Below are 14436 nucleotides of genomic sequence, written 5' to 3' on the forward strand. Positions count from 1 at the left end.
CTAAGACCCGATCGACCGGAACTATTATTAGAAACATAGAGCATGTTTCAACTTGTAGGTACAGGTAAAGACTTTCTGAATGAGACCCCAGCGACACAGGAAATAAGAGCAACAATCAACTAATAGAATATCACTATAAATATCTCTGTACAGCAGCATACATTACAAAGTAAGTTATTGGGAATAATAGAGAATGGAAAATAATGTTTGCTGACAGAGGATTCATGTTTAGAAAATACAAAAATATCCAAAAATTAGACACTAAGAAAACAAACAACACAATTAAAAGATGAGCTATGGGACTGATCAGAGTATTCTCAAAAGAAGAAATACAAAGGGCTAGGAATACTTTAAGAATACTAAAAAGTCCTAGTATCAGGGAAACACAAATTAAAACACAAGGGAAACAGGTATAACAATTCATATGACAGCCTACTATCACACACAACCAACTTAAAAACGTAAGGGAGGGTAGGGAGAGGAACATAAGTTAATGGAAAAATGTGGGGTGATACTGAGCATTAATGGATTAAGTTGGGATGGGGGGGGATGGGAGAAATAATGGGAAAACAGGTATCTTAATCCAAACTAAAAATCTATGAAAAGCCTTATGGAAATCCAATAGCTTTTAAGTTATTGCAAAACACAACTTTAAAAAATAGTGTGATTGGAATTACCCTGCATGTATCCACAGTTCCTCTCTCACATGACATGATTGATTAAGTGAACATCACAGGACAAAGCATGGGTTACCACCTTTGTACCGCCAGGAGACCCCAACCAAAGTAACAGGGGTTATTGCCATGGCCCTTAGCTGCCTATAACTACATGGCAGAACCCTCTTGCTGAGCACTTAACATTCAGCATATGGAGAAATCAGTCTCCAGCTGATAGGAAAACTTCCTCCATGATGTTCAGGTTACCCAGTGCTGGAAGGGTTGGACAGGCTGAAGTGGGAGAAAAGACATCAGCGGTTTGACTCAGCACTGGGCACTGAATGCTGAATACCAACCTGCAGGGCAAGTTATGGTCCTGATGCAGTAATGGCATGAGTGTAATGGGCAACTAAGCACAGGACAGAATTTCATGCCTGATGCAGTGAGTAATGTTCATCAACAGCGGGTGGCAGGGAAGATCATAGGCCCTGGGGTGGAACCTGCTATTGTTATTTTACTAAGAGACCACACTTTCAAAATGTTCATGTTTCTTCTTGTGAATGCTGGCTGACTACAGCCTTGGTCAGAGAAACGGCTTTGGCCCTGGACAGCAGTCAGTGGTGAAAAGCAGAACTGGTTGAATGCTAAGAACAGAAGACTGAGGGTTCAGCCCTAAACCAGACATCTGTAATAACTCCACCATCATTAATGTTCAGGGAGTGCAGAAGAAAAGGAGGTAAAAATGGAAGAACTGGAGGATGGGAAGGCATGCTGGAGGTGCTGTAATCTAGACACGACACAGCTGTCATGATTACGAGCTGACAGCAGTTGGGTTTACTATTACAAGACATGTGCAATATCAAGCCAGCCAAAGCCAGCACAGACGGGGGAGGGCTGATTGTTCTGTTTTGAAGGTGTGACCACTGGGAGGTTCCTCAAGTTCCAGTAGGTATCCCCTTACTTTTGTGCATATGGGCATCATGAACTGGCCCTCATGACAGACACACAATACTGGAAGGTGCATGTCAGGGCAAACATGGGAAAAGTTAGAGGGAGGAAATATGAGATAGATGGGATCGTAGTTCATTGCACGTAAGTATGAAATTCTCAAAAATAAAGAAAAAATAAAAAATAAATTAAATTTTAAGAGGAAGTATAAAACCATACAATTGTTTCAGATATTTCATTCATTACTCCAAAGTGTGTTCCACAGTCAAGAAACAATATTCCATGCAATAGGAATTTGAAAAAAACAAGGTTACTTGGTTGTGTTTTGACTTTTCTCTCAAACTGCTTTCCTCTCACTTTGACTATAAGGACATAAAGGAGTTAAGAGTCTCTTTAAAGAGGTGTGGGTTTCACTTGCCAACAAATGTAAGCCAGGGAGCCCATGCCTTGTAGAGAGTGTTTCCTCTACTTACCCGCAGAAGTGAAGGTGCTCCTTGACGACTTCTTCCTGTCGTCACCTGACAGGCTGGGCCATGGATCGCGCTTCAAAACTGCCTGAAACACAAATCCAAGGAACAAAACTTGAATTCTGACCTTTATAAAAACCCCAACTTTCTTTGTAAACTTCTTTATTAAAGCCCATCCCTGCACACCTTGAAACCGTTTCTGAACTGTCTCCAGCCAGGCCAACTTCTCTGCTCTCATCACCAGCCACTCAGGTCAAGCTTATCTCCCTACTCCTTCCCAAATTGGATCCTAGGAGATCATGTCCATCATTGGTGTGTTAAATTTGGCTCATGTCTTCTCACTCTCCATTTAGCTGACTTATCTTTTTAGACAAAATCTGTTCACCCCTCAGCTACTAGAGACATTTCCTGTCTTCTGTCTTCACAGTGCTTCCGGACTCATCTTTCCTCCCGTTCCTGCTGAACCCACTGGGTGAGCACTAGTCCCATCAGGATCTGGTTCCCCAGCGAGCATGCGATTTTTCTTGCACACAATTATTTACAAATGGTCTTTTTAAAACTTTATGGCATGCTTTTCTGGAACAAGTTGAATAAGAATTCTGGATTCCAGTTGTCACGCTCGTGTGACACAGCAGCCCCAGCTTTTGTCTCTGTGGTATGAGGGTGAGGGGGTGGATAGAGTGGTGACTGGTTTAGTGAGTCACTCACAGAGAGGTTTTCGCCCTGGAAACTGAATCCACAAAGACACATGAGAGAAAGCAGCCCTTAGAAAAGAAGAGGCAAAATAATTTCACAGCAAGTAACTACCTGACAGAAATTCAGTGACATCCTTCCCTCCCTTGGGAAATTAAAATGTCTCCTCTTGGCCATTGATCAAATAGGACTATAGGTTTATATCTTAGTTGGGAAACAACACATTTCCAAACAAAAGCCAGCTGCTTTGGTGGTGCTTTGTGCCATGTGACATTATACTCATTCTCACAGACAGGGGTGGCTGTGTCAGCCATTCCTTGGCTATGTGTTTGGTAATGAGACTTTTTTTTAGAAACAGAATGAAATGAAAGTGATAGTGTATCTGTTCCAAGCAAGAACCCAAGAAATACATCACTATTTGGTTTCTTGTGGTTTCCATTTGCCAGAAGATAGATACCTCTGGCTAATCTGTGTTGCCAGAAAACAACAACAACAACAACAAAATGATGAGAAACCTATACAACAGAAAAGCATGGCCAAGGTCTACCAAGTCAGCCACACTAGTCAACCTTCAGGAGCTACAGTGAGCTTGCATCAGGTGACCCCATGTGTCTGACTTCAGGATTACTGATCGCATTATGGGCACCAAATTTATCCTGGTCTCTTCTATTGTATTTTAGTGCACATTCATTACAATAGTTTCTCAGATATAATAGAAATTATTTACCTACAAGCTAGGTTCCATTCCATCTTCCTTTTGATTTTGTAAATATGTTTTCAACTAGAAAAAAAGGTTGATTTTTTTTTTCATAATGAAAAAGATAAATCTGAATGATGGCCTTTCCTCAAAGAATGAACAGGATTATACTAAAAATATATAATCAGCACAGGCATTTTCAGATCTAAATTTCTATTTCTTGCCTCATAGTAATGCATCAGTATACTCAATTGCCAGAATCATGCTTTGATTTCCTAGAAAAGCCCTACATTTGTTTCTGTCTCCCAATGTGAGCATCATGTGACAGTCCTTAAGAGGAGAAGAGAAACAGAATAAATACAGACAAATTGCAGACCTGTTATACAGAAGCTATTTGCCCTTGGAAAATGATTAAGGTTTTTTAGAATTTTTTTTTTATTTTTCTGAGCTTCAGGATTTAGCATTTAATTATTTATATAACATGTAGCAGTCCTTTACCAAGTATACGGCAAAAAGAAGTGAGCAGTACTATTTGATATTAGGAGTAGCATTTAATTATTTATATAACATGTAGCAGTCCTTTACCAAGTGTACGGCAAACAGAAGTGAGCAGTACCATTTGAAAGCTGAAGTTATACTTGTTAACCTCTTCTGTTCTATTACATCTTTTAAAAGTAGTTATTAAAATTGAACATGATATTAGTTTAATGGGTAGAAAGGGGCAAAAGGAAGGCCCGTTATACAAGCATCAAGAAGGTCTAAGTGGGAAGCTGGGGGAGGTTAAAGTGGCTCAGACATCCTTTCCAGGGCAGCAGCAGGGAAGAAACTCAGGATGAACAGACATTGACGTGCATGGCTTCAAGACATTGCTGTATTGCTGGAAAATCAACAGTAGAGTCAGGAAAGACTGAGTGTGTTAATATATGCATCATTAGCCAACAATTCTGTTCAGGGAAATGAATTCAAACAGTAGCAATAAATTCTGGGGAAAGATGCTTTCACAAAAATACGCATAAAAGTGGAAATAGAAAACATCCATGCCCCTTTAAAAGGAATATACTCACATTATAAAATATGGACACCACACTTAAGATGCCTATTTGTTAGACACATGTTTCATGCATATGGTTTATGGTATTGAACATGTGCATGTTTTTGTAGAACTGTGCACTTATTCAGTGATAAAATATAAACATATCTTAATGTTACATGGTGAAAGAAAAAAAGATTATATGCTTGTCTTTAAGTATGGGACAGAATACCTGTATGTGTATATACAGGTATAAATATATGCATGATAGGATGTTTAAAAAGTCAATGGTCTATTTATTAAAAATGCCTTTGACTTATTTATTGGTATTTCACTAATTTTATAATTTTTGTATTTTTATAATAATATTTATTTTTATATATAAATAATAGAAAAATAATTTCCTAGAATTGACTTAAACAGAACAAACACAATGATCTATTTAGTGTTTCTCTATACACATTATACATAGAATAAACATATACACAATTTAGAAAAGTAAGCTTCCAGTAATATAATTAGTTTAATGAATTAAGAACTCTATACTGATGATGTTTGGTTGGTATTTCTAGTGAGGGATTTAATTGTTTTTAAAATAGATGATCATCAAATATATAGGGAACCACAAGATTAATGCATTTCTCAGATAGACATAACTGGGAAATATATTCATTAATATTTGTGCATGATAATGGCTCATGGCTAGACCACCAGGAAAGTATATAGCTGCATTAAATATGCAGTGGTCCCTTTAAGTGGACATTTCTATGGACAAAGCAGCATCATTGAGGACATTATATGTCCAAACTCCACAGAGACATTGTTCACATATGCCATTTCTTCCTACTCTTCTGATACCCTATGTCATGCCATCTGCCTCTCAGTGCAGATTTCCTTAGTATTACCTTCTGTTCAGGAAGGTAAGGTTCCATCATAAATTCAAATTTGGAGAACCAACCAGACTTCACCTGTGACACTCTCCCCCACCCCCCAACACACACATGATTGAGTTGCATCTAGAGAACCCTTATATTCCTTGTGACAGACCTGCCACCTACTGACTGGAAGGTATTCACCTGAACAAGGTTTTGCTACATAAGAGGAGGCATACTGCCTTAGATACCATAATTTACACAAGATCTTTGGTGCCCTCCTATCACTCTTCCAGGATCCTTTCTCTACAAGCCAAAAACAGCCCCTTGTTCTTAGGAAATTTCCAGTGATGTTAATTTCTGTCCTACAGTGGCAAGTTTAGATATTCAGCTGCAAAATACCTTCCTATAACTTACAGCAAGCCTATTTAATTTGGTACTCATTTATACAACTCTCAAAAACATAAAAATGAAAGTGTATATATAAAAAAGAGGACACGGGGGAGGGGGAGTGCTGGAGAGATGGTCAATGGTTAAGAGCACTGGCTGTTCTTCCAGAGGACCTGAGTTCAATTCCCAGCACACAGATGGCATTTTACAACTGTCTGTAACTCCATTTCCAGAGATCTGACCCCCTCACACAGACACAAAAACACCAAGAGGACATGAATTTAGGAGGGGTGTGGAAATAGAAGAAGGATCTTGGAGGAATTAGGCAGGAGGAGTTGGGAGTGAATATGATCAAAATATATTGCTGAAATGTTTGAAAAATTAAAAAACATTATATTAAAAACAAATTGAATTTAGAAAATAATATATGAGACTTACATGTGTTTAATTTCTTTTGCCTGAAGAATTGATAACTTATAATGAATTACTCTGGGAATCTTGAGCTTCTTTTTAGTGGTTAAAGAATTCAGAGCCGGGCGGTGGTGGTGGTGCACGCCTTTAATCCCAGCACTCGGGAGGCAGAGCCAGGCGAATCTCTGTGAGTTCGAGGCCAGCCTGGGCTACCAAGTGAGTTCCAGGAAAAGGCGCAAAGCTACACAGAGAAACCCTGTCTCGAAAAACAAAAAAAAAGAATTCATTTATAAATCTTGGAGGTCATTTCCAGTTCCATAGTTAGTGTCTCCAAATCTTGTCCAATACATGTCAGCACATGCATGCAAGATGAAATGTATGCTTATGAGAAAAAAGTATTGTCAACAAGAAAAATCATATTCAGACTGAATTGTCTCTATTCATTGGATTCAAGAGTGAAGTTCCAAAGAACTGAGAAAACTGCTCATTCAGTTCTACAAGCACGCTATTGGATTCATCTACCAAACATATGAATACAATTGAGTCTATTTATAAGAACAAAGTTCAATTTCAGGAAGAGGTCTGGTATTGAAAAAATTTCTCAAATCACCAGTGTATTCCATAACAAGAATGAGGTGGAGACAAAATTAAACTCTATGCTCATCAAAATTAAAATGAGGAAATCCAACCAATTTTGTAGACAATAAACTTCAAAGCATCGGTGGCTTTTCTCTTCCCATTTTAACGCTCACAATATTTTCCAGTTACGGACAATTTGTGAGAAGTAAGGCAAAACACTGGAAGTATGACTCACACACAGTTACTAAAAACATAAATTAGATTTCTGTGGCAACGAATTTGGGACATTTTGACTCAAAGGAGCGATGGCTCAGTGCTTGAGAGCACTGGCTGCTGTAGCAGAGGACTCAGTGCTTGAGAGCACTGGCTGCTGTAGCAGAGGACTCAGTGCTTGAGAACACTGGCTGCTGTAGCAGAGGACTCAGTTTGATCCTCAACACCTACACAGAGCTTATAATTGTCTATGACTCCAGTTCCATGAGATCTGAAGCCCTCTTCTGACTCCCATGAGTGCCATGAGTCTACATTTTGCATAAACATACATCTAGGTAAAACACTAATACAGATAAAATAAAAATGAAAAAAAATTGTTTACATATATATGGACATTATGCTACTAGTTGGGACTAAGTTCAAAATAGTAGACATTGTCAATTTTTCTTGTAAGATTTTTATAACTTTTTATTTGTGTGTGTATGTCTGTGAGGGTTTATGTATGTGAGTTCAGGTGCCTGCAGAGATTGGAGGTAATGAATTACCCAGGAGCTGGAGTGACAGGCTATTCTGAGTTGCCCAGGGTGAGTAACAGGATCAGGGCTTGGGTCTTTGGTAAGAGCAGCAAGCCTCTTAACCATTCAGTTATCTCTTACCTTATCTCTCTCTCTATTCTCTGGAGATCTTATTTCAGCAAAGTTCATGGCAACTTGAGGACTTCCATGGGAGGGTTTTTGTATTTATTAAAGATATCTAGATCTTTTGAAGTGAAAGGAGAGGGGATGAATGATGGGGGAGGTTGGGGGCAGGGACTTGGGGGAGCAGAGGGAGGGAGGGAAAACTGATTGAGCAGGGAAAAATTAATTAATGAATTAATAAAATATATTTAGCTCAACATATGTTCCCAAGGAAATGAGTCTTATCTTCTGAAGTGTATTATCTTGTCTATTTTCATCTTAGTGAATATCACTGTGACACAGTGCAGGACAATGAGGAGATGCTTTCCTACCTTAAACATTCTATCTATCTATCTATCTATCTATCTATCTATCTATTTATTTATTTTTAATTAAATAATTAATTAATTTACATCCCAACCAGTTTCCCCTCCCTCTTCTCCTCCCAATATCTCTCCTCCACTTCCTCCTTAAACATTTTAAAATGGGACTTTGGGATGTGGCTCAGTGTGTAAGGCATTTACTGCATGCCATAGCTTTGGTTTTCAACTTGACATAAATAGAAAGAGAGCCTCAATGGAGGAATAGCTTCCATTGGATTTGCCTGTGGGCCTGTCTACGAAGCATTTTCTTGATTAATGTTTGACATGGACTCAGCACACAGTGTGCAGTGCCTTCCCTGTGGAGGTGGTCCTGGGTCATATAAAAATGATGCTTTGTTTGGGTTGTTCCCTTGACTTCCCTCAGTGGTGGACTGTGATGTTCTGGAGTGTAAGGGGAAATAAAACCTTTGTTCTGTGAGTTTCTCTTCATCCTTGTCTTGTCACAGCCATCAGAGACACAAACTGGGACACTGTGTATGCGTGGGAACTCGAGTGCTGACCCTCAGAACCCACATGAAGTTGCATGTGGTTTTACCATAGCAGAGCTTCTGCAGTGGAATGGGAGATGGAGTCATGAGAGTTGTGGGTAAAATAACCTGGTGAGTGACTGAGAGATTCATTCATTCATCGAATGAGAGATCCTGCCTCAGTCAAGGCTGAAAGCAAGGATCACACCTGAGGCTACCCTCTGACCTCCATGTGCTTCTACTACATGCATGTGCCCCAAAGCACACACATTTGCATACATATGTATTCACAAAGGCAAATCTATACACATGTATTTATAAATTTATTACTGTATATCTCCAAATGATCTAAGAGTAATTAAAACCACCCATTGTCCAGAAGCACTAAAAACACAAAGATCACTGTGAATCACCCCTATGACATGGTCACAAAATATTTTGGAAGCATAATTGGACAAACATCCAAGAGTGACTTTGCATGATTCTGGTTTATGATGTGAGCTAACTACCATAAGAAAACTATATTCAGAGATGACCAAGGTTTTCTCAATCTCTAATTCACAGATGATTTTGAGACAGACAATGGGAGAAAGATGATATTTTGAAAGAAATCCTACCCAGATTCATTGACCTGGCCCGGATATGAGGGTATCTTATATTGCTGTGAAAAAATTAACATGAAGGTAGTGACTAGAAGCAACCTCTATTTAGTGAATTACAATTCGACACAGGTAGAAGGCTGATTCACTGAGCTGAGACCAGGGTAGTAGCATGATGTACTTCCTGGATGGAGGCTTTCTGAGAAAACCCACTATTTTGCCTTTTCTAATTTCTGCAGGCCTCTCTGGTCCATGCACAAAGACTTTCCATTTCAGAAGACATAGGACATAGAACCACCCATTGGCATTATTTGGATTTGCCTGGAGAATCCAGTATGTCCAGTCCACCACCATAAACAGTTGCATTATTCATGAACTACAACAAGTGTGCTAGGTACTATGATATTAATGTTGTTTTAAAATCATTTGCCATCTTATTGCAAAGCTATAACAGAAACAAATTCTTGTTCGTCAAAGTGAGAACTCACTCACTGATGCGAATAATGTCCTTGGGCAAAATGAGAAGTGATCTAATTATAGCTTATGCAAATGAGCTACATATTGGGATCAAATAGCACAGATTGTCATTCAACATTGCATGGTGTAGATGGGATCTGAGCATAGAATCAAAAATACATACTCCTAAACCATTTTATAGAATGCAGTGCATTTGTAGAAAGGATGTTTCCACCATGAAAAACTTAAAAGATTTTACATTTTCCATCTAAACTTGATACAACTTAGATCAATTTATAGTATTTTATAAATTTATCCCTTTATTGACCTAGAATGGTTAAGTTATTTAAGAAAAACAGTAATGTTTTGAAATGCTAAATATTTGACTCTGTCATGAATTATTTAAGAGATGTATCCTTTTTTTTGCCTGGGCCTCCCAGGAAAAACGGCTAAAGCACATTCTCCTCCCTTCATGTCAGTCAATTTAGAGTGCTGGGAAGCCTCGTGAATCATCCTTGGAAGGGACATCTAGGACACAACTGTCTCAATTACAAATAGGGTCATATGAAAGTTAATGAGTCCTTTAAATAACTCATTGGTTCCTTGTTCCATTTATTTTTGTGAAGATGTTAGAGCTGGGATCACTTTTCTATGACCCTGGAAAGTTTAAAAATAATCACCTGCCATTTTCACATCGTTAGGACTTTGTTGAATGTGTTAAATTTTATTTTAGGTCTCTGAATTACAGAGCCTCAAGGAGAGAAAACAATTCTAACAAGGTAACATTTCATAATAATAAATTAAAATAAAATCGAACAAGTGTGCATCCATTAAAATATTAGTTCAACATGTGTTTCCTAACCACAAACAATGTAGTACTGTTTAAAGATAATTTATATAAATATGTTTACAGTAGTGTATGAGTCAAGAAAGGTAAGTTTATGTAAGGCAATAAAATCTCAGAGTTTTAATACAGGTTTACTTCTTATTTTCAAAAGTGAACTGTGGAGACAAAGGATACCCTTAAACCATTATTTTCTGTTCTGCAATAACTCATTTGTCCAGGCTCCTTACACCTTGGGACTATTTTTCTATCTCTCTGTCTCTTTCTTCAGCTAAGGCTTCCTGTCTCCCAGGCTGCATGGGACTCCCTATATATCTGAGGATAACCTTGAACTCTGAACTCTCTTCCTCTGCCTCCCATGTTCTGGCATTATAGGTTCACACCACCCCAGAGAATTTTACTAGTGCTGGGGCTGGAACCCAGGGTTGCCTCCACGCTAGGCACACACTGCAACAGCCCACTGTACCCCAGCATTCACTGTTGCTAACTTAGAGAGTTTGAAACATCAAAGAAGAGCCAAACTCGCTTGCTCTGGAAGTAAGTTCTATGTGTCATTTTTGCTTTACGACAAAGAAAAAGCTCTGGTCCCTGCTAACCCCTGAGACAAGCAGATGTAGAGGCTCAATAGATTTGAGAAGTGCTTGAGTCATCTAATAACCTATACTCTTATTAATATGCAACAAATTACATTCATTTTTCTCTAATACTACAACAACAACAGCAAAAGATTGAGCCAGTCGGTGCTTGTGGGTCTTCCAGCACTAGCCAGCAGCTCTGCACTTATATAACAGGTTTAGATGTCACTACTTTACACTGGACCATATACTTCCTAAAGACAAGTGAAAGAAAACTCTGTCTCCAACACACAAGCATATACCTACACAAACCCTCACTAAATATGAACAGAATCTTAATAGAGCATTCAAAGAAGGAGAACCATAAAATGTCACTGGTCTGTAGACATTTCAGTACTATGAACAGGTGACCTTGGGGTGCTAACCTGAGATGGAGGGGTTTGCTTTCGTTGCTATGGATTCGCTCTGGTAACTTCCATAAAATATTCCCTGTGCTCTCAGTTCCATTCATAGGAATGGTGTTCCCATTTCCTTGTATTTCTTGAGGACTGGGGAGTGGGGGTGAAGAAATGTCTTAATTGGGCTTACTATTATTATACTGAGACACCATGACCAAAACCAAGTTGGGGAGGAAAGAGTTTATTTGGTCTATTATGGTGATATTTTATTTGTATTAAAATATTATTTGTATGTTAATAAATAAAATTGCCCGGGGGTCAGAGCTATTAGCAAGCCATAGGAAAGCAGGGCAGTGGTAGCTTATGCTTGTAATTCCAGCACTTCCCCCCTTTTTTTTTGTTTCCACAGAAAGTCAGAGGCTATGGATTTGTTCCAGATTAAGATACATCAGGTTTGACCAGCCAAGACCCCCTGAAAGGTCTCCTATGACACCATGGCCCAGATGATCCAACATCCAGAATGGTTTCAAGGCAACTGGCTCAGACGATACAGCCTCATGGACTATTCCATAATCCTAAAATTTTCTTTGTTTCCCCATAAGATACAGCGTCCCCCTCCAGCAGGAAGTAGTAAGAGAAGCTACGCCCAAATTCCCAAGTTATATGTAATTTTACTTTGTTAAGGTTAAAACCTTCCTTTTTGAAAAAAAAAAAGGGGGGGGAAGTGCTGTGGGATGTTCTGTATGTCAAATGTGTTGCTGATTAGTCAATAATTAAAACACTGATTGGCCATTGGCTAGGCAGGAAGTGTAGGCGGGACAAGGAGGAGAATAAAGCTGGGAAGTGGAAGGCTGAGTCAGAGAGACACTGCCAGCCGCCACGATGAGAAACAGCATGTGAAGATGCCGGAAAGCCACGAAAGCCACGAGCCATGTGGCAAGGTATAGATTTATAAAAATGGATTAATTTAAGCTGAAAGAACAGTTAGCAAGAAGCCTGCCATGGCCATACAGTTTGAAACCAATACAAGTCTCTGTGTTTACTTGGTCGGGTCTGACGGCTGTGGGACTGGCAGGTGAGAGAGATTTGCCCTGACTGTGGGCCAGGCAGGAAAACTCTAGCTACAGTCTATACTTTCACATAATAGTCCATCATCAAAGGAAGTCTGGGGAGGAGCTCAACAGGGCAAAAACCTCGAGGCAGGAGCTGATGCAAAAGTCATGGAAGGGTGCTGCTTACTGGCTTGCTGCTCATGGCTTGCTTAGTCTACTTTCTTATAGAACACAGGACTACTAGCCCTAGAGTGACCGCATCACACACAATGGGCTGGGCCCTCCTACATCAGCTTTTGAGGGGTTCAAACTCAGTTTTGTTTCTGGTATAACTTTTAACACCATTTAAGTATTAATTTCAGACATTTCCATGTGTCTAGATCACATACAGATCCCAACACACTCTAACTTTTATATATCTAATCCCCTATTCCACTAACTCATTTTTGTTCAGTCTAACAGACTTATAAACGCTGTTTGAGAGTTCTATCATAACAGGGGAGACCTTGCGTTGGAGGAGGTTGGAATGGGGGGTGGGTTGTAGGGGAGGGCTGGGAGATGGGAGGAGGGAAGACAGGGGAATCCGTGGCTGATATGTGAAATCAAGTTAATTATAAAAATAAATATATATATATTAAAAAATAAAGGTTTAAAAAAAAGCTGTTTGAACTTCCCAGAAAAGCCATGTTTGTATTGTGATTTTTGCTCTTTGACTTCATACCCAATAATTGAGAGCCACCTCTTTACTTTGTTTTTTGCTTTGGGGTAATTTGTCTAATTGGAATAATTAGACTTTTATCTGTAAAATTTCTTTATTCTTAGCATTTATTAGAGTAACAAAATAGCTGTTTTCACACTATTGAAAGACTCAATGTAGAGAGATTTCTACCCATTTGATTTCTGCTTGCAAACTAGCCAATTATATTTTGAATTTATTTCTTTTATATTTTGCCATAAGAATTTATAGAAAAATCACACACATTATTGGCATCATGCTTTCAAATCAGAATCAAAGATTTGGTAAGCACATGCTCTGTCACTCAAGTTTTTCTAAGGACTTGTATCCCATAAATTCAAAGGCCCCAAACCCAGTGACTTTCTGCTTATTCACAGTCAATAGCGAATACATTAGGTTTGTAAAAATAAAATGTAAGTTTAGTAATATTTTCAATACTCAAGATAAGCTAGATTAGTCAGAGGGAAACAGAAAGTACTCTCAATCCAGTGTCCAATGTTTATTATTGAGTTTCTCTAAATCCTGTGCATGACTGAGCAACTTCTGACACTGCTCTCCTCTGATGACTCAGCATTATGCTCCAGGTACATATCACAAGCTCCATAAGTCACTACAGAGGAGAAGAGAGAAACTGGACAAATGAGCCTGAGATTTTTCTGTTTTATCCCAGAGAGGAAACATATGACACTTCTCATATCTTAGCTACTAAAGTAGTTGTTTAAAATAATTACAAATGTAACCAGGAGTACAGGGAACACTGGTACTATTTAGTGAGTTTGATGCTTTGCAACAACAGTTGCCCCCCACCAATAATGATTCTCTCAAATCTTTGTAGAAATATACTAGAGTGTATAGTGTAGTTGAAAATAGAAATGTGACTAATTCTATCACAAATGAAAATAACTAATATATTCCAATAATTATGAGGGTAATCTGTCTTGGTTTCCTTGTTACATAACCTGGGTCTCAGAAAGGTTAGACAGAATAATTAGAAGAAAACATCAGATATCTGTGAAGTATTAGATCAACACCAGCTTCACTTTCAGTGATTGATTATGTAATGAGTATGAGTGTGTTCCTACATGAAGTTAAGTGGACTCTGTGTGTGTGTGTGTGTGTGTGTGTGTGTGTGTGTGTGTGTGTGTGTGTGTGCCTGCAGAAGACACAAGAGAATGTTGGATCCCTTGAAACTGCACTCACGGGCAATTATGAGCCACCTGACACCCTTGCTGGAAACTGAACCCAGGTTCTTTGCAAGTATAGTAGGTGCTTTAAACCAGTAAGCCCTCTTTC

General features: G+C 38.8%; 1 protein-coding gene across 1 annotated transcript in view; it reads right to left on the bottom strand.

Moving 5' to 3' along the window:
- Positions 1-14436, bottom strand: part of Sema3a (semaphorin 3A) — a 479305-nt gene that overhangs the window by 376335 nt on the left and 88534 nt on the right. The window contains exon 2 of the mRNA XM_052720980.1: positions 2078-2159. The gene's annotated coding sequence lies outside the window, so the exon portion shown is untranslated. The remainder of the gene's footprint in view (positions 1-2077; positions 2160-14436) is intronic.

This window comes from Peromyscus californicus, unplaced genomic scaffold (assembly GCF_007827085.1).
Source record: "Peromyscus californicus insignis strain IS unplaced genomic scaffold, ASM782708v3 Scaffold_6__1_contigs__length_162567912, whole genome shotgun sequence".
Classification (NCBI taxonomy): Eukaryota; Metazoa; Chordata; class Mammalia; order Rodentia; family Cricetidae; genus Peromyscus; species Peromyscus californicus.